Below are 20,856 nucleotides of genomic sequence, written 5' to 3' on the forward strand. Positions count from 1 at the left end.
TGATTCCTTGGAGCCACGGAGCATGGTACGTAGGCAGCCGCAATGCGTTACATCATTAGTGGTCCAATACTTTGTTGCGCATATCATCTAAGTGCGAGATGATTGCAACATATTTTGGTAACTCATATTCATCTAGGCTCGAAAATTTGATACAAAAAGATGATTGTTGTCATACTTGTTGAAGTAGTTGCAATTCATTCTTTGGATGCTCATATTGCTTATCAAGATACAAGATGTATCCATGCACCAATTGGGGATTGGGCATGGCCAGGCAAAGAATCTAACTAGAATGCAAGTTAGGGGAGCTTTCACAATTCATTTTCAACAATGGCATGTTTCTGAATGATGTTCCCTTGGCACGAGAGAGATCAATACATGCTTTCAGTTCAATCCGATATGAAGTAAGGAAGATGGAAATAAGCCTGCAATGGCTTACATGCAATTCCAAGGAATATGACTTATGTCTGGAAAGGGTTCAGAAGCCAGTGATGCATGCAAGAGTGCATGATCATCAATCTTTGTGGCTTGTACCCTTCGCAGAACTAGGGTAAGTTGGAACGATGTGCTAATTACGTTTAAAGCATCATCCATGCAAAACATGATTGGAAAGGCAAAGCAACGTGCATTTTCCTTGTGAACTTAGAAGTTCTATGACCTGGTTACATAATTACGAGCGATGCATCAGAGAATTTTGGCACGCCAAGCATAGTGTTGGTCGTGAAATTTTCCGATCTATCACATGAACGATGTGCGTAGAGCATCTCCAATGGTGTACGAAAATGCATCCTAGGTGGAGATAAATAAATAAAAAAATTATAGGGATATCCGTCAAATTGGCTTTTTCCTATTAAGACAATTCACACACAAAGGAAAAAATTAAAAAAGATGAATACCTAAAAGCCTAATTTGCCAAATCAGATTAAACTAATTGTACAATTACTGCTGGAAAGAATTCTTTTAGGAAAAGAAGTCAAAATGTGTCATTAATTATTTTAGATTCCTGAACTCAGTTAGGGATGTTCTCTCTAAATACATGATACGTTGAGAACCCTTGCCTTCTACTGTTTGGAACAATAACCATCAGCTAACTGATTTTTCATTTTATTTTCATGAAAGATCACGCTTCACCTTTCTCAGACTTAGGACCTAGGTGCACCCCCACTCTGAGAAGCCCAAGCCCGCTATTAAATGGGAAAAGAGAGAGAAGAAAAACAGTTTTAGCCTTGGACAAAGAAGGAAAATCTTCCAGCTCTCACACTACATATCATACGATCTGTTTGATAAAACGAGAATTACATACATAGGATCTCACTCGAATCAAACCCTTCTCATTTTCTAAGCTTTTGCTATTTTGAAACTAAGTTTGTCAAAATTTTGAAACCATGCAGACTAATTTTTGTACAACAGTAACTCTGTTTTGGTTTTTCAATCTTGTTTTCCTTCTTTTTATAATATGACCTTTCTTCAGCATAAAACAAATATAGTCATTTTCCTAACTCGACATAAAGCATAACTAATTGATATAACATGTTGTTTTTGTTAACCTAAGACCCACGTATTTGGTAAGATACTTGTCAAAACATTCGACTAAATTGTGTCACCTTCGCGAACTTATAGTCCAAATAAAAAATACAACGGCGTCTGGCCAGGTTTAGTTACTGTAAATCCACGTCACAGTTAACAGATCTGCTAAAACGTGGATGCACATTCAAAGAAACTACAATAATACAAGTGCCATAGACACCCGATTCAACCAAACGTGTACTACAGTTAATAATCTAGTGTGAATGGGAACAAGTCGGAGTTGATGAGGTGGAAATTTAGGAGGAGTGGGTATATAACGTAAATGCATAATGCGTGTACTACTTAATTAATCGTTATCTCCCTTATCTTATTCCTAGGCTGCAGTGCAATGTCTTCTTTAAATTGGGCAATTTCGTCAAACTTTCAATTATGACCAAAACAGAGAGTAAAGTCGGCTCTCCACCATAACGAGATCACTGTAGAAAAGAACAGAAGATTATGGAAGAAAAATCACTTGATATTGTCTTGGTTCCACTGGGTGTGCTACTGATGGTTATATATCATACTTGGCTTTTCTTCACTATCCTTCACCAGCCTAAACGTACCGTTGTAGGCCTTAACGCTCTTAGCAGGAAAAGATGGGTTTCCTCCATGATGTCTGTACGTCTCTATATCTCTCACTTTCTCTCAAGATTAAGGTTTTAATTTCGTTGTGCTAGCTATATCTTTATGTTAATCAACTAGTTTTCATGATCATGAATCAATTGAAACTAGTTATTGGTGTTGATTTCCCGATATGATCATCTTGACCTTGAGGCTTGAGTAATATATATTGCCACCTACCATTCAAATCTCCACCACTACCACCACAAGGTGGTGGCGGTCATTTTTGTAAATTGTTATTCTATTGAACTGATGATGATGCAGAAAAATGTAATCATGAAAGTTAAGCGAGTTTAAGGAATGAATTAATTTAGTAAAAGAGTTTCATAAGCATGGTTATTACGTGTAGAAAGTATCACTAACCCACCACGTAGGCCCTGACCCCCTGAGGATAACAAAGTAAGTTCAACACGTATGTTAGAAAGCAGGATTTTGTGGATCCTTGCTTGATACTTGGGTAAAGCCGTAAAAAGGTACCAAAGTACTCACCGTTATGCCCTCTGTGCACAAAAGAAATAAATTGTTTTGTATCGGATTACACCACCGGTATGACTGTCCGGCCTGCTGGTTGGGAAATCAGGCAGACCTAGGTCTACTGATGAGTTTGGTTTGCATAAAGAATATGATGTACCAACATTACAAATGTGCAGAAGTACTATTTTGTTCATCCACTTGCGTATGTGTACTATAGTATAGGCAGTTGTTGAGTTTTGCATCAGTGTCATATCTCCGGTCTCTCAGTAGGCCACTACAATTTACAACTCCATGGACGTAACTACTAGTCCACTATTTGAATTAATTGTAGTTAATTTGCTTATGACTTGTAGGATCCAAACAAGAACGGCGTATTAGCTGTTCAAACAATAAGAAACAGCATAATGGCATCGACATTACTAGCAACAACAGCAATCACTATGAGTTCAATCATTGGGGTGTTTGTGAGCAGCACAACAGATACTAAAACATCAGCCTTGATTTACGGCAACACAAGCCGTCTAGCTTTCTCCATCAAATACTTCGCAATCTTGGTCTGTTTCCTTTTTGCTTTTCTCTGCAATGTGCAGTCAATCAGGTACTATGTTCATGTTAGTTTTATGGTTTCATTACCAGCAACAAGGGACGATCGATTAATTATATTACCAGAAGTTTAAACAGAGCAAGTTACTTTTGGTCAATTGGATTGAGAGCATTTTACATATAATTTCCTCTATTCCTTTGGATATTTGGACCAATACCCATGTTTGCTTGTTGCTGTATCTTGTTAAGTGTGTTGTATTTTTTGGATACAACTAGTAGTATCACTAGAGAATTACATAGTCACCACATGAAACATGATGATGATCTTAAGATGAAAGATAGTGTTGAGTTATCACAGCTAACTCTTGTTTAAGCATTCATCCAACTATTGATTATTGTAACAAATTAAATCATATGTATTCTTTTCTGAATTCTGAATAAAATTTATAAAATGAGGTTCTATATTGTCATATATTGATATGGAAAACCAAAGAATAAAAACTAGAGAAGATGCATAAACATGTGACACATCTTGTGTGCATTCAGCTGCCAATGAATAAAAACTGCCATGTTCTTCTAACTTCTCATAGGTTCAGAATGGTCTTGTTATAAAGAAGAGGGAAGTGTTGTACGTCCTTGTGAATCCTCATCTATATATATATATATATAGGGCGCCACGCCAGTACTATTGAAGTAAAGATGTTAAAGAAGAGTATCAGTACTCAGTAGTGCATAAAATACTAGTTCCTCTGGTAGCTCTACCCCCAACATGAAATGAAATTGCATGAAATCCATGTTTAAACACAATACAACACAGGTGTTTTTCTGATCAGGAAAAAAAGAAGGTGATTTTCGGAACTCGGATCCCTGAGTGATTAGTTGTTGAGTCATCCATCTAATGATATCAACAGATTGTAAATAAAACTGCAAAACTGCAATTAAGATGAAGTTAGATACTTATATATTTAGCAAGAATCGATTTCTCGACCTGAATCAGTTTAATGCATACAGTTATATCACACCGACATATCACCTGTTTATGCAGGGCTAACTAATTCACACACATCATGTCAGCATCTTCTAATTCCCATGTGAAAGATCAGTCCTATAGTTAGTGGGGAACGTGATTTATCCTTTACCATCCATTGTTTCTAGCTAGTGCAACCTACGAAAGTTAGATACAGTGAAGGTTATTGCAAGATAAGGCAGAAATGACATTGGCGATCATGATCAAATAAGTCTATCAACAAAATTTGAAGAAAACCTACTCTATATCAGCAATTTTATGCATAAAATCTTAACTTCAAAAGTAAAATAAAGAGTTCAAACTTACATGATAATAAATATCTTAATGGAAAACCAATATGGTAGTAGTACCAGAAGCTGAGTAGTGTGTGTATATATATGGGTATGAGATTCAAGCGTATCATAATGTGATGACAGAAGCATAGAGAGCACGAATGAGTGAGATGCGGGGGGAGAAATGCTCCATATATGCAAGCATTTCATCATCTGTGCTCTCTATCTTCTGTCAACACTAATACATGCCATCATCTAGTACCCTCTATCAATATGTGTGCGTGTGTGAGAGAGAGAGAGAGAGACTGCAAATATAGTACTTCTCTATGGGATTGTTGAGAAGTACTATATGATGAAAGAAAAAAAGATTTAGTAATGTAGAAGAAATAAGTAGAAGAGTTTAGTAATGTAGAAGAAGCAAGTAGAAGAGTTGTTTGGATGATGATTAAAACAAACTCCCCAGTACCCTCTATTTATAGGTAGAAAGATTTATGCATATCATGTTGGGAGTGCAGAGAGATGGATATGATGTGAGCAGTGGGTAGGATTCCTAGTTGTTTCCAACCAATCGAACATCTTAGCTTCATGACCTACCAAGAAATTTGAACCGTTCTCACATGTGATATATATTTTAGTATTATTTTTGAAAACAAATTCCAGGTTTATTATTGGTGCATGAAATCATGGGCAATAGTGCCAATAGATACATGAACACTTGGGGGAAAAGAAGAGAAAAAAGATGCATGAAAACTAACAGTTAAACTGCAACATAAGTTTCCGGGAATAAGTCAGTAGAAACAACCATAGCAAATGTCAACCACAGCATTCACCATTGACAAATATCTTAATGTGCGTATTAAGAATTTGCAGGCTGCCCGGAGTTCTTGTATTCGGAGTGTAGAATTATTGGCATGTTAACAAAACCACTAATATGTATTTAAAAGACAAGGTTAAGATTCAATTTGCATATATTTCTTTAGTAAAATCTCTAGATATTCATACATGTCAAACGAGGTGAATTTGAAACTCCTCACATTCCTTTTTTCCATGTGAATCAGCTTGTATGTGGACCGACTTGGAGAAAAGAGAGAACAAATTCGATTATATCCCATTTATGATCAACTTTGGGGTTTAAATTTAGATGTAGCGCTGCTAGGGTATCGCAACATTTTGGAAATATCAATGACATCTGCAACCAATCCTTTTAACTTTAGCAAGTTTTAACTTACAGTACGTTTTGCATGTATGTATGATCACAATCAACCCTCAAGATATAGGTGGCTACATATCTACTAAATCATGCATGTGGGGTTTAATCTAAGCAACTTCCTAAATTTGAGCGTGGCTTATAAACTCATGTGATTTACTACTTTTACCCAAATGCATGAGCAAAGCATAGATAAATGCTATCCCACACGACTTTGCGGGATAGCTTTCCGCAAAAGCGACTTCTTTACCGTTGGATGATCAAATCAATGATTAGATTCACATTCAAAAAGGACCCGTCATTTTCAGGATAGGGTTCAACTTTCAGGGAATGACCCACCACTTCACTAAAGGGTTCAAGACTGTTAGATATGGGTTTTAGCATGATCTAACGATAAAGAAACCGCTTTTGCTGGAAGCTATCCCGCAAGATCGTGCGGATAGCACTGCTCCAAAGTATATAGCATAGGAAACAATTTGTTTTCACTCAACTATCTAAGAGCAAGCACCATGGAAGGTGGTTCCCTCCCCCACATCCTCACAATACAGGGGAATGATAACCACTATGGGTGAAAAACTACATGTGATCAATCTATTACCGATAAAGATCCTCGGCGGAAACTAACACCATGTTTGTTTGCTCCTGATTTATCCGAGTCATCTGGATTTGAGTCGTTTGGATCTGACTGAAATTTTCTGACTTGAGTCAGAACTAACTCAACATATTTGTTTCGAGTCAGATCTAACTCAACTGACTAAAATATACGAGTCAGTGATTTGGTCGCATGAGCCAGGAGTATTTTGTTACCCAATTCAAACGGGCCCGAATCAGAGATTAGGTCTGAGTCAGAATCAGATCTGACTTAAAATGGAAAACAAACGGTTTGACATTTAACTGGCGACCAGTCAGGAGTTGACTCAGAACTAGATCACCATTCAGATGCAAACAAACTGTAAGCATCTAGCCTAGATATAGTCGTTAAATTAATTTAACTAGGTGAATACTGAGGATCCAGTACTTAATATTTGGCTGGGCATCCTAACTATAGTGCTAGTTGCGGATGTACCCCAACCCCATCACTAAACCCACTAACCCACGATCAAATCCACTTTTCGTTATTGGCTAGCAAATAAGACAACGGCTCTCACCACTAAATAACATCTACTGTAAAAGCATAAGCATGCCTTAAGTAAATTTGGTGCATCCCTCCATTAAACCCACTGTTAATACTTTTTCATTTTGGGAATACTTGTTCATATGATGAGACCTACGTCCACTTATCCTACATGCTAGCTAGAGTTATTTCCAAACATAGAAACCTGAGTTTGGTTTTGTTGAGTGAATCCAGCGGTGACATGTCTTGGAGAAGAAACGGGGTAGAGAGTGGAGTCGAATCAGTCGATATAACCCTAAAACACAAACTTGGCAAAGCAAAAGAAGAATTCGAAAATCTTTACTGGAGAAGAGTGATTGGTCATAATGATACCGTAGTTGTGAACCTTACAACACCACTTAAAGTAAAACTAATTTGGCTCCACAATAAATGGACAATATACGAGCACTTTTGCTTTTGTATGGGTAAGAACCAGGTCTCATCCTCCCCAGACGACTTTAAATCATTCCCTACATATATAGCCTCCATTACTACAGTGGGCTATAAATCACATCTAGCTTTTGTTCATTTTGGTAGTCATTTTAGGTCAATGAAGTTTAGAGTACGGGTGAGTACTAAACTTGCTGTTTTAACTAGGACTAAGTCTCGATCAAAACTAGTATTAAGTCAAACTTGGCAAAAAATAGTTCTAAGTACTCCTTCGCTAGGTATATTGTATAAGGACGTCCTGGAAAGAACTAACAGTCAGGCAGGCAATCTGCACATATTGCATCTGTTATTCTAACATTAATGCCATGTACTTCGACAGCCACCGATCACTTAATTAATTAACTGCTCACAAGAGAAATAAACCGAATATATTAGCAACTTAATTTTGGTGTCTCGGATTTTCATGAATTATACCATGGCGCAATCACGTTCGAGTACTTGACCCCTTATTTTGGGGTCATATCTAGTATTGGTACCGCTTTCGCGGCCTGCACAGTGACCGATAAATTAGCAATAGCTTGTCTAAATATATCCCACAAGGTAGGTTAGCTGTCTAATTATAGCCCACAAAGGCAGAACGTGTATCTAGAGATAGGGATAGAGATAGACGGTAATAAATTTGCGTCAGGAATCAGGAATTTGGCCATAGAGCAAGTGGGAAAAGGAATAGAATAGGGGAGAAGAAGAAGAAGATGATGAAAATGAATGGAGAATCAACCCCAACAACACACGTCTCTTATCATCCTACACTAATACGACAAGCTGTTTTCAAATTATGTGGCCTTTCTGTTTTGTCACCTTTATTTTTATGATGGAGAACATGATAAAATGATGCCCCCATTAAAGGAAGAAGACCAGCTAGTAATCCCCAGTTTGGAAGATATTCCATTTTTACGTGTCGACACCCCATACACACATCCTCTACTGTATCACCCCATACGCTCATCCATTATGACTATGAGTAGTTTCACTGCCATTGTGTTGTTTGTATATGAGTAATTCTACAGACATTAAGAGAAAACTCAGAGATTTCTCACCTTTGAACTCTCTGGGGATGTGACTTTTAACTTAACTGTGAAAGTCATTTCAACTGAGAAATTCAGGTACTTGTTAGTCATTCGTCTTTCAATCTATGGTGTTCTGAAGAGGAGCTATTCAAGCACGCTTCAACTGATCTATTGGGTCATTAACTACGAAAAAACAATTAATTAATCATAATTAATATGTGAGATTTCTCCTTTGTATAGAGCAGGTTGATCATTTTTAATATATTTACTATGGTTAGGACTTGGGAGGCAATACAAACCCTACATGCACATGCATATTGGCAGCACAATACCAAAGCTATTGAAGACAACACCAAATTCCGTATGATTGAAGATTTGTGTTTGCTTGATACGGGTAACTTTCATGGAATTTGATAACTCTTTGTAATAACCTTGGCGCGATATTACCTGTTAGCTTTGAAATCCTAGAGTTAGCCTAAGCTTAGGTCTAGCCCCAAAAAATGATACTATTCTTAGCCTATTGCCTTTCCTTTTCTTTTTCTCTTTTCAATCAACGGGAATCTCTGCCATTTCAACGTGATTGAAAACACATGTTCGAGATTAAGAATGACCTATCAAAAAGAAGAACAAAGATATATGGGTGAGATAAAATAAATAAATAAATGATATTTTTGAATTTCTATTCTGTTGACGTTGGATTATCTATTCACTCCAGAAAATCCCCCAATGCCTTATCTCTAATTTACAGACTTTCTCACTTCCACATAAAAATTTAAATGAATAGACTGAGAAAAAATGAGATGGATAGCGTTGTTGAAAAACTGGTAAAATATGGAATCGAACTTTCCTTAAAGAAGATTCCAACAAAATATGTCTGTTGAACGACTTATTTGGCCATAGATAGAAGCTGTGGTGGAACTAGGAGTTTTTTTCCCTTCAGGACGTCCTTCAGATATGAAGAACCTCAACCATCTAAAACCTTAGCTGGTTGTCCGTTGTGCATGCACACCATGTTTAACTAATTACACCGTGTACAAGTGTTAAACCGGAGAGTTGTGATTTTGTGTATACTCTCTAACGAATGTTCATGTGACATAGCAATTTTATCATTCGATTAATTTTAAGGGTTATATAATTATGAAGGACTAGATTTATATTCGGGAAAATTAACACTACAAAAGTGTCCACAAAAATGTATTCACTACTTACTGTTATGCACAAAATGATTTTGGTTTTATCTAAGAGGGACAAAGGATAACTTTTCTTTCAAAAGATATTTATCTTCTAGAAAACATCGGAGGACATCGACTTTGAACAGGAATAATGTTGACATAAAAACCCATACTCTTCAGATCATTAACACTTTTACGGATGCAAGTGCTACTAGCTAGTTGATGGGCAAGATTTTGGAATGGCCAATCATATTGGTAAGGTTAACATCCACCATGCATTTATCATTATAGTTGTATAAAATCTTACTACTACATCCAAAGATCTAAGACACTCATTCAACAAAGATAAACAAACAGAGTAATCAACACACACAAAATATACGTGGTTTGGTATGATTATCTACGTCCACGGGATGAAAGGATGATCTTATTACTTCCAACACAATGTTACAAGTGATGAGTTTCTCTCTACAAAGATTTGCTCTCCTTCCAATACTCTAAGTGTGGCTTTTTCTCTCTCTCCTGTAACCTACCTCAACTCTTTACAAGTCTCTCTATTTATAGGCTAACTACGATATGTCGAAATTACAGTGTAAGTCACGGTGTATCTTTCTTGATGATATGATCGGGCCATGAGTGACATTTGTCCGATACGTCGGCTTAGTCGGGATGGTTGTGACTCCCGATAGCCCTTTACCCAAGATTAGTTCTTGATGTTATATGACCCGATGTCGCCCTTTCATTCTTGGCTCGATGCGTTTGACCTTACTTCCTTCTTTGACCGAGTATCTTCTGTCTTCTCAGCTACCCTGTCAGAGTATTAATGGCTCTTGCGTCCGAAAACCACTCTCCCGTCACGTCCGAGCCACTGACCCCTCTTTCTGTGTGCCCTAGAGATTATCTGGTGCTTCACTTCTCTTTGTTATTGGTCCGTCATCTCCTGGGATCTCTCCACCTGTCTTTGTGGATTATTTACATCTACATTTATGCCCCTTCTTTCGCTCGTGTGCCCGACACGGGTGGAAGAAACCGCTTCGGCTCCCACGAATCTGAGCATGCCGTTTTTTCGGCCATGCAGTTTCCTATTAAGTCACCTTTATGACCTATAACCGTTTCTCTCGGTCGTGGCTGTTGTTGGTATAAATTTAACAGATAAACCCTGGGTCTTCACTTATTCATTTTCAAGAACAAAAATCCTTTTTTTTTCGCTCCTGCTATTCTCTCCCTACTGCCATTTTCTCCGACAACCTTTGCACTTGTTGCTCTTCTTTGTGTTCCTTCTATTTATTACTGTGTCGTCGTTGCTAGTTTGCTATTGCTGTTGTAATTGTTGGTCGTTCAGCTTTCCTCGTTTTCCCCCGCTCCTGATCCTTTGATTCCAGTTCTTTCTCCAGTTTCACCATAACTTCTTCAATTCCTTCCATGACTGAAAAAAGGTGCGTGAGTGACACTTTTTACGATGACGATGCCGTCTCTCTTGATTCTTTGTTTTTAATCGAAAGTCCCTCTCATCATGATTATCGTGCCATTAACTCCATTTTTTCTGATGGTTCTCCTCCGTTTCCATGTAGGACTGACAAAAGAACTACTAAGGACTTGATTGATGATCAATTCATCAATCAGTTGAAGGATGACTTCGAACTCCATGGTTATGACGTCAGACTCCTCTCGGGCCAAAATTGTATTCTGAAGAAAGATAATGTTACAAAATTTGAAAATTCACCCGAGGCGACCATCATTACTAAGGGACAACTCGAGCTCCGGTTGCGTATCCTGTTATATGACCCCATTCGTCCCTTCTACTATGAAGTGTTGTCGCAGATTCGTCCTTTTCGTGCACTGGTCCAATGGAACGGAAACACTTTTTGCCTCATGAATGAGTGGGATAAGCGACATAGGGGTGAATGTTCTCAGACTGCATGGTCTACTTATGATTTTGCCGACGCCGCCGATTATACTCCTGCCAGCTTTGTTGATAATTATCGGAGCGGGACTGCTACAAATGGTGATCTTGCAGGCTTTGTTGCTAGTCCCCATCGACACAAGGTCCTTCCTAGTGTAGTGGTGTTAAGAGGTTGATGTTGGATGAGGATCCAGATAAAGGACAAAACTCTAATAGGCATGCTCGTCATACAAGTGATGTTGCTTGGGACCGGGTTCCGCTTGTTGTTCGTGGATCTATTCTGAATGGTAGTTTTCCTCCTCCGACATTTCCTTCTGAACCCTATCCATTTTGGGTAGTTAATATTGATCTGGTAAATTTCATTCTCTTCAAAACTTATCGGCTCGGGTGTTCGACAGAGTTTTGATTTTTCCCATTGTTTGCATTCCAAGTCCCAAAGTGGTCAGCTCAAGGTCCTGCTACTCGGAATAGAGGTTCAAGCACAAGGGTCGAGGAGGAGCAAGTGAAGGTAACAAATACCCTACTCTAACCTAAGTACATGTATTTGCCCCTATTTTTTTCCTTCACTGGGTCTGACGATGAGCCTTGTGCAGAAACCCATGGCCGATGAAGGAGACACTGAGGGGTCATCCGCTTGAGATGGTGAGGATCCCGACGATCGGCTTCCTTTATCTCATTTCCAGAGGAAGTCTCCTCAGAAAACTTCTGATGTTTCATCTACAATCGTAGGTGGTAAATTTGATGGGAAAGGTAAGGATTCCCAGGGTGAGGACTATGCCCCAAGGAGGAATCCACCTCGTCAATTTGGAGGGAAGGGCGTCGCCTTAACTAATGCAAACCTTGTTGTAGATATTCCTGATAATGAGGATGATGAAGAAATTTTCGGTGATGATGATACTTTTGGTGAGGACGACGTCGAGAAGAAAACAAATATTCTTGTTGTTGGAGGAGGTTCTTTACTTGAAAATGAGGGGAAGGGATCGACCAAGAACTCTTCTTCCGGAAAAGGCACTGTGCCTGAGAACGAGGTATTGGAGAAGTTTCCCCAGACCTTTCCTACTCCGTCAGTCGGGTTTTCAGACTACCTTTACTTTCTCGGGACCAGTCTGCAACTCGCTCGGGGCTCTGACTTTTACGGACTTTATCTCCTACTCTGCCGATCAGATGATCGTTTTTGTGCCCCAGTATGCTGATATCAAGGATACCTTTGATGCTATGGAAATAACTTTATTTGTACTTGTGTGTTTGATTCTGATGACAGTAACATAAATCGGCTCGGGCGATAAATGTTGCAGATTGCAAATCGAGTGTTGCTGGAGGCTGCACTTCGTCAGAAGGAGATAGAGGCTATGGAAACCCTTCGCCTTTAGCTGCAACAGAAGAAGGAACGGACTCGAGGGTTGGATATCCAGCTCGCCAGTGTTCAAGGTATGTTTCCGCAATCTTATTGTTTATTGATTGAGATCTTCGTGTCAATATCCTGAGTGTAGTGTTGTCTTCCTATCCGAGATATCTAGTATAGGCACAGATGCTGCCTCAGAGTACCGTCTGATGAAGAAGAAACTGAACATTGAACAAGATCATGTCGATAACCTTCTCCAACGGATTTCCAACAAGGATGGCAAAATTGATCGTCAGGCTGCCGAGATTGAGGGTCTCCGAGATGAGTTATTCCGATATCATAGATTCGAATATGTACCCTATGAGATGGATAATCTTCGGGCTAACTTGTCGGGATTTCAACAACTTGCTGCTAATAAAGGGTTATTAGCCGATACTTTAGAGAGTCAAAATCAGTCCTTAAGATTGTAGAACAGTGATCTTCACTTTGACCGGGAGCGTATTTTGCGTGAGAAGGGAGAGGCCAAGAGATATAATAAGGAGTTGTAAGAGAGGGCTCGTGGATTTGATAGGGTGTACCAAGAACTGGAATGGACACAAGCTCAATTAGCTAGTCTTCAATTGTCACATAATCGTTAAAAAGACGATTGGAGTGATCATAAAAAATAATGCCCTTCTAACGAGTTCAATAAACAATATTATAATAAGTTAATTAACCTCGAAACTTTTCAGGCTCGAAGACGAGTTGTCCAAGTCTGTAGAGTCATTAAAAGTAGTGTTACCCGCACTTTCAGGTCTCTTAGAAACATTTGGAATTGTTCCGATAGCAATCTATTTCTTTACTTATGTATATCATTACTCTGCTTTTCGTCTTGCTGACGTATCTTAGTCGTGCGTTTCAACTGATCAAGGTCGAGTTCGGGACTTGGAGCAGAAGGTCGCCCAGTTAAGGAAGAGTGAGGCCGACTTGAAGAAGAACGAGGCTCTTATAAATGGGAAAATTGTCACTACCGAGGCCGCGTCGACGGAGTTAACTCTCCAGATCAACAACGAGAGAGCGGCTCATCAAGCCGAGCTTGCTGAAAAGATCATAGATGGTATAAAGGAGTTCGTTGACAGGAAGCGGGTCGAGACCGTTGAAAGAGTAGTTTAAGCTTTTTGTAGTGCTGCGCCACTATCTCGCCCTTTGTTGTGGGTTGTAAATCACTTGAACACCTATCCTTTTCTAAACATCTTTATTTCTGGGGTGCTGCGTCGCCACTCGGTTGTGCGTTTTATCTTGACTCTTCCGTTTATGCTATTACGAATCGTTTCTTGTTGCCTGTTACTCAGTAGACCGAGTATGCCGTGCATGTCACGTTGCGTAAGTTAGTATAAAAGCTATTTCTGTCGAACACACCCAATAGGGAGGGTCATCGGGCCGATGCCATGTCCCGATTGAGGTATCTCATCACTATCTCTTAGATTCAGTGGAAGGGTAGATAGTCATTCCTAAGTATTATGTCCCGATGGTCCCAAGGTGGCTATCGATTAGCCAACTTGGGAAAGTGATCTTGGCCACTTGCGATGGGGATAACCTATTAAGTGTTCATAGGTTACCTGGTTGGCCAGAGTCCGTCTCTTGGCAACCTTTGGTGTCTGATTTCCAAGACTACCTCGTCACTTTCCCACTGCCGCTTCCCCGAATTCGAGTAGTCCATCGTTTGTAAGTAACCTCGGCAATTGCCCACTGCCTTTGTCCCGAGTGCGAATGACCATTCGAGTGTAAGTCACCTCGGCACTTTCCCACTTCCATTGCCCCGAGTACGAATGACCATTAGTACCGCATGTCGTATTCCCTACCCCTCATGGTTGTTATAGGAATTAAATGACAAGATATCATACATGTTCGTGCATCGCTCAAGGGTGATATAGTTTCAAGTGCCGAGCGTTCCACGACCTTGGTTCCTCGGTTCCATCGGGTTTCAGTATCTTGTATGCGCCTTCTCACACTTTTGATACAATAGTATGCGGTCCGCCCCATCGTGCCGCTAGTTTTCCACTTTTCTTGTCACGTTTATAACTCAGAAGCTCTTTCATCACAAACTGTCCTGAAATTCCCTTGGTCGGACCCGCTTGTTGTACTCACGTTGTAGCCGCCTCTGATAGTTTTCCATTTTTTGTAGAGCCATTTCTCTAGTTTCTTCTAAGTCGTCCAGCTTAGCTAGAATCAGGTCGTCCGAGATGTTGTATCTCAGTGCTTCAGTCCTCGTAGTTGGTATCATAACTTCTGTGGAGGAGAATGGCTTCGGTTCCATAGGTCATCGTAAAGGGTGACAGACCAGTTGCTTCTCTTCGAGTAGTCCTATATGCCCATAGAAAGTTATACAATTCTTCACACCATTCACCATATTCACTATCTAACTTCTTTTTCAGGTTATCGGCTATTGTCTTGTTTGTGATTTCTCTGTGCCCGTTACTTTGGGGATAGATGGGTGTGGCCTTGCGTTTTATAATGTTGTAGGTGTTGAATAGGAGGTCAATGTTCTTTTCTTATAGTTTCTTCCCGTTGTCCAAGACGATTGCTGTCGGGATCCCAAAGCGGCAAATTATGTGCTCCCAAATGAACCGAAATACATCTTTGTCTCGTATATGTTTCAATGGTGCAGCTTCAACCCACTTGGTGAAATAGTCCATTGCCACTATCAGATACTTTCTTTGTCCCGACCCGACATGTAGTGGCCCTACAATATCGATCCCCCATTTAGCGAATAGCCAAGGACTTACCACTGAGTTTAATGATACTAACGGCGTGTGTATTTTCTTCCCAAACTTTTGACATTCATCGCAAAATTTTGCCATATTCTTTGCATCTTCATTCATGTAAAGCCAAAAACATCCCATCGTCTAGGCCCTGGCTGACAAGATTCGACCCGAGCTATGATTTCTCGCAGCACCATAGTGTAACTCGTTCAGGATGGATTGTCCTTCTCCGCTCAAACATCTTAGGAGTGGTCCCAAATAGGATTTTTTGTATAGTATGACGTCCCTTAACTCATATGCAGCTGCCTTGCTTTTAAAAAAAAATTTTTGCCTCGGGTCGGCCCTTGGGCAATTCTCCGGATTCTAAGTATTGGTGTAGGGATTTCCGCCAGTCGCCTTCATCATACTTATCGAACGTCGTGACGGTTACTAGTGCCTTCATCTCAGGTATCTCGGGTACTGACGGCATTAGGACTCGCATAACTCGGATAGCTTCAATTCTCGGGTCAGTTAGCACAGATACGATGTATGCCAAGGCATCTGAGTGCCGATTATCCTTCCTGCAAATGTATATGAACTTGATGTTGGGAATTTTTGCGATGTAGAACTGAGCTAATTCCCAATACTTTTGAAGTACCGGGTCATGAATGGCGTATTGTCCATTCAGTTGTCTTATTACCAGTTGGAAGTCCCTAGTTAGTCTCACTTCATGAATCCCCATTTCTACAATTAGTCGTAAGGCATGTATCGTGTTTCATACTCCTTGACGTTGTTGGTTTCCTTAAATTCCATCCTGAATGAATGAACTATCTTTTTCCCTTTTGGTGTAGTGAAGACTATACCGAGGCCCGATCCATCTTTGTTAGAGGAGTCGTTGACAAATACTTCCCATCGCGTTGGGCTACAAGTTTCCAGAAGATCGTATGGATCTTCCTTGTCTTCCTTCATGCCCGGGATATCCTCAATTTCATCTTCGTCATTCAAGGGGAAGTTCGCTAAGAAATACGCCACCGCTTGAGCTTTAACAGCTGTCCTCATTTCGTAGAAGACATTAAACTGTTTGATTTGGGCTCCTCACTTGGAAATGCATCCCGATCTTCCGGCATTGTCCAATACTGACTCTATGTGAGATTTTGTTAACACTCTGATCCGATGCGTCTGGAAATAGGCCCTTAACTTTTGTGTAGTAAATACCAATGCCAGAATTAATTGTTCAATTCGGGTATAGTTCCTTTCGGCAGCATTCATGGTTTTACTGATGAAGTATACGGGCCTTTCTTCTTTGCCTCCATTCTTGACCAGAACAAACTAATGGCGTAAGTGGTCGCCCCTAGGTATAAAGTGAGTACTTCCTCCGGCTCTGGCGTTTGTAGAATAGGTACGCTCGCTAGATGTAACTTTATTTTCTGGAATGCCTCCCCGCAATCCTCCGTCCACTTGAATTTTTCTTCTTTCCCAGTGTCCCGAAGAAGTCCTTACATTTGTCTGATGACCAAGAGATGAATCGTCCCAAGGCTGCCAGGCTGCCATTCAGTATTTGCACATCTTTTACTGTCACGGGGGAAAGAATTTCTAAGATAGCCCTCACCTTGTCCGGGTCGGCTTTTATCCATTTATCCGTAATAATGTATCCCAGGAACTTTCCCGATGTTACCCAAAAGGTACATTTGGCTGGGTTCACTTTCATTTTGAATTTTTTCATAGTCTGGAAGATTTCCCCAAGGTCTTTAATGTGGTTGGTAGCCTTTCTGCTTTTCACTAGCATATTATCGGCATATACCTCGATGGTGTTATGTATTTTGTCTTCAAACATGTCTTCTACCAATCTTTGGTAAGTGGCGCCCGCGTTTTTTAACCCGAATGACATCTTTGTGTAGCAATACAAGCCTCTTGGTAAAAAAAAGATGTATTCTCTTGATCCTCGGGAGCTAGTGGGATCTGATTATACCCCGAACACCCATCCATTAACATGATCGCCTCGTGTCCTACTATGGATTTGACCAATTGGTCGATGTTGGGGAGAGGAAATATATCCTTCGGTCAGGCCTTATTTAAGTCGCTAAAATCGATGCAAATTCGTACCTCTCCATTTCGTTTGGGTACAATGACCATGTTGGATATCCACTGAGGATATTACGATTTTCGGATGATTCCCGATGCTTGAAGCTTTATTAGTTCCACTTCTACCGCTGCTTGTAATTCCGGAGCAATTCTTCGCATTTTTTGTCGGACCTGCCTGAACGTTGGTTCCATCTTTATATGGTGGCAGCATACTTCCGGGTAGATTCCTTCCATGTCATTCATATTCCAGGAAAATGTATCTATGTTTTTCTTCAATGCGATCAATTGTGCCGCTTGCTCGTCCGATAATAATGACCCGATTCTGACCGTCTTAGGTTTTTCTTCGGTTCCTAGGTTGATCTCTCGGGTTGGTTCCAAGGCCGAGAAGTTTGATTTTGGTTCCTTGATCGGGACCAACTCCTTTGGTTGTTATAAGATTTCGTTCTCGCCCGCCTCATAAGACATAAATGCTTGTGAGATGACCTTTTCTAACTCTTCCTCAGCTTTGGCTGCCTTGGCTTTGTTCTTTTCTCGTCTTTGTCAGGCTCGCCTGTCTTCGTTCTGTTGTGTAGCTACTTGCATACATTTTAGGTCTGCTTGGGAGTCCCCCACAACTTCTACTACTCCGCGGTAAGTGGGAAACCTCAACCTTTGACGATAGGCCGAGGCGACGCCCTTGATGCCAGCAATACAAGGTCTCCCGATGATTGCTTCATATGGTGAGATGACGTCGACGACACAAAATGTGGTAAGGGTGTCCAGGTAAACTTTCCCGTCTGATACTCTCAAGGTCACCTCACCCTTGGGAATGGTTACTGTCCCGTTAAAACCATAGATTCGATAAGTTTAAGGAATGAGTATGTCGTCCGATAGATCAATTCTTTTGAAAGTGTCGTAGAAGAGAACCTCGACCGAACTCCCACTATCCACTAATATTCTCTTCATCCTCCATTCCTCAATAAGTAAAGTAACGACTAGGGGGTCCCGTGTGCTTGGCCATTCATCGGAACATCCCTGGCCGAGAATGTGATTGGTTGCATCATCCAGAGCTTCATGGGTAAAGTCTTGGCCACACTGAAAACTTCTTTTTCGGTATGGTCTCTTTTGTGGATTCTCGATGTGATGCCGGTGCCCAAATCAAATCCTTGGGTTGTGGAATGTGAAATTGTGTTGCACACAAATTGGGTCCCCCTGTCAATTCTAACTTGATGCTCGGGTGCGTCCGGTGTTGCAGCTGGTGGTATGGGACGTCTATCGACACCCATGGGTGTTTTTAGCAATTCTTGTTAGTTTCCAACTTGTTGTTCCTTATCCTTGACTGGCTCCGGGTATCACTCGTCTGCAAAATGATGCTTTTGCACTTCTTGCTCCAATTGAAGGCTTTCTTCTTCTTTTGCTCCAATGACTTCAAAACACCTAAATCGCTCAAAACAGCCATAAGATACATAATTCACATGAAAAATAGCAAATAAAGCATAAATACTATATATAAAATTAGGTGTTTTAGACACCTATCAAATTCCCCCACACTTAGACTTTGCTAGTCCTCGAGAAAATCAAACAAAATAATTCTAAAACGTACATACAACTCCGTGTCGTCGAGGATACGGTTACACTTAGCACGTATAACAAGCCTTTAAACCCCTAGGTGTCCCTAGTGGACGAGTTATAGTCTCGTGAAGGTCTACAAGAGGTGTACCTACAAAACCTTTATTTCCGAAATCTAGTTACCTGTGAAAATTTAATGGTAGTAAACATTTTTTATTCGATGGCATACAATCAATGATTACAAGAGGAAGTACCCACTTTCAAATCCAATTCATAAATTAGTGATATAGCTTCATTCGGAAAGTTGAACAAAACCACAATACTCGGAATCTAATCAACCACAATCACATGAAAATATTAAGAAGATGGATATAGAAAGTAGATGGTGGCGGACTGTTGACTAAGCTGAACGGTGTTTCCTATATCTGTCTGAAGGTCACTTCCAAAACAAACCTAAAATCCTATTGGATTGAGCTGCTGGTATGAATACTAATATCAACACGACTGGCATATACAAGGGAACCAACGGTCGACAAACTTAATTCTAGATCAATTCACTGGCATATACAAGGGAACCAGTGATCGATTTTATTCAACACAATAATAATAATTTTTTTTTTCAAATAGACCACATGATTGGATCTTTTGGATCCAAGCGCATGATTCTTGTCAGCACATTACATGGTAATTTCCACGGATCCTGCATTCTACGCTTGTTTAGGCGACGGAGACAGGGAGAACACACACATATTGATATCCAATTGTCAATCTTTTTTTTATATGTACAACGTTTGGTCAAATTGGTCTGGTCCTTTTTTTTTATATATAATAACTCAATCACTCTATTTCATCCTAGCAGTGATAACAATTTGATGTTGGTGCCCCACCAAATCACTTAGAGAAACAATAAATAATTATGGAAAAATAAAAATAGAACGTGATATGGTGAAGACTCCGAATATGGTGACAACTATCATGTTATTTGTTTTTATATTTAATTTATTTTTATATGAATAGACTCTACTAATGGGTTCCTCAACTCCTACAACCACGATGTTTCCATTAGTGTAAGGCACAAGATTCTAGACTTAGGAGTTTATCATCTTTTTTTTTCTTAGTTTTTCTACTTTTTTTTTATAAACACAAGGGGAAACTAACAAGGCTAAAAACTCTATATGAAAACACTCCCCCACACTTAAACTTTACATTGTCCTCAATGTAAAATTTAGTTATTCAAAGTAAAGTTCAAGATGGGAAATTCATAACATGATATATATACATAATAAGAAAATAAAATGCATAATAAAAACTCATACTACAACTCATAGCTATTTCTGAACAACAGAGGATAAACAATAAACAAGCTATTTAGTTGGCATTTATTCCCAACCCAGCCAATATATACGTCATCGTCAAGAAAAAATTCCATCTACTTAGAAAGGCTAGTGTTTATTCTAAATTGTTTAAAAATCTCTAAAAGTTTGATATGCATATATCCAAAGTAAGAAAATAAAGATAAAAGACTTGCGAAATAAAAAGATAGAGATAGATACACAAAACCAGTGGGTTGCCTCCCATTTAGCGCTTGGTTTAAAGTCGTCACCCTGACTTGCAAGACGAATTCTCCATACACCAATAATCGGAAAAGTTGGGGATCCACCCATAACACCTGTTTTGAAAACACTAGCTTCACACAAATATTAGTAATATAAAACATAAACGAAGCTATCGACCGAAAGAGGTTTTCCCCACACTTATTCTTGTCCACA

At 39.7% G+C, this 20,856-nt stretch overlaps 1 long non-coding RNA gene and 1 pseudogene across 1 annotated transcript; one reads left to right on the forward strand and one right to left on the reverse strand.

Moving 5' to 3' along the window:
• Positions 1-1,922: 1,922 nt before the first annotated feature.
• On the forward strand, positions 1,923-3,648 carry LOC113273855 (annotated as a pseudogene).
• Positions 3,570-4,927, reverse strand: LOC113273856. The gene is made up of 2 exons (XR_003322637.1): positions 4,538-4,927; positions 3,570-4,369 (listed from the first exon to the last, which is right to left on the reverse strand). It is a non-coding gene; the product is annotated as an uncharacterized LOC113273856 (long non-coding RNA).
• Positions 4,928-20,856: the final 15,929 nt, after the last annotated feature.

Source organism: Papaver somniferum, chromosome 4 (genome assembly GCF_003573695.1).
Source record: "Papaver somniferum cultivar HN1 chromosome 4, ASM357369v1, whole genome shotgun sequence".
NCBI classification, from domain to species: Eukaryota; Viridiplantae; Streptophyta; class Magnoliopsida; order Ranunculales; family Papaveraceae; genus Papaver; species Papaver somniferum.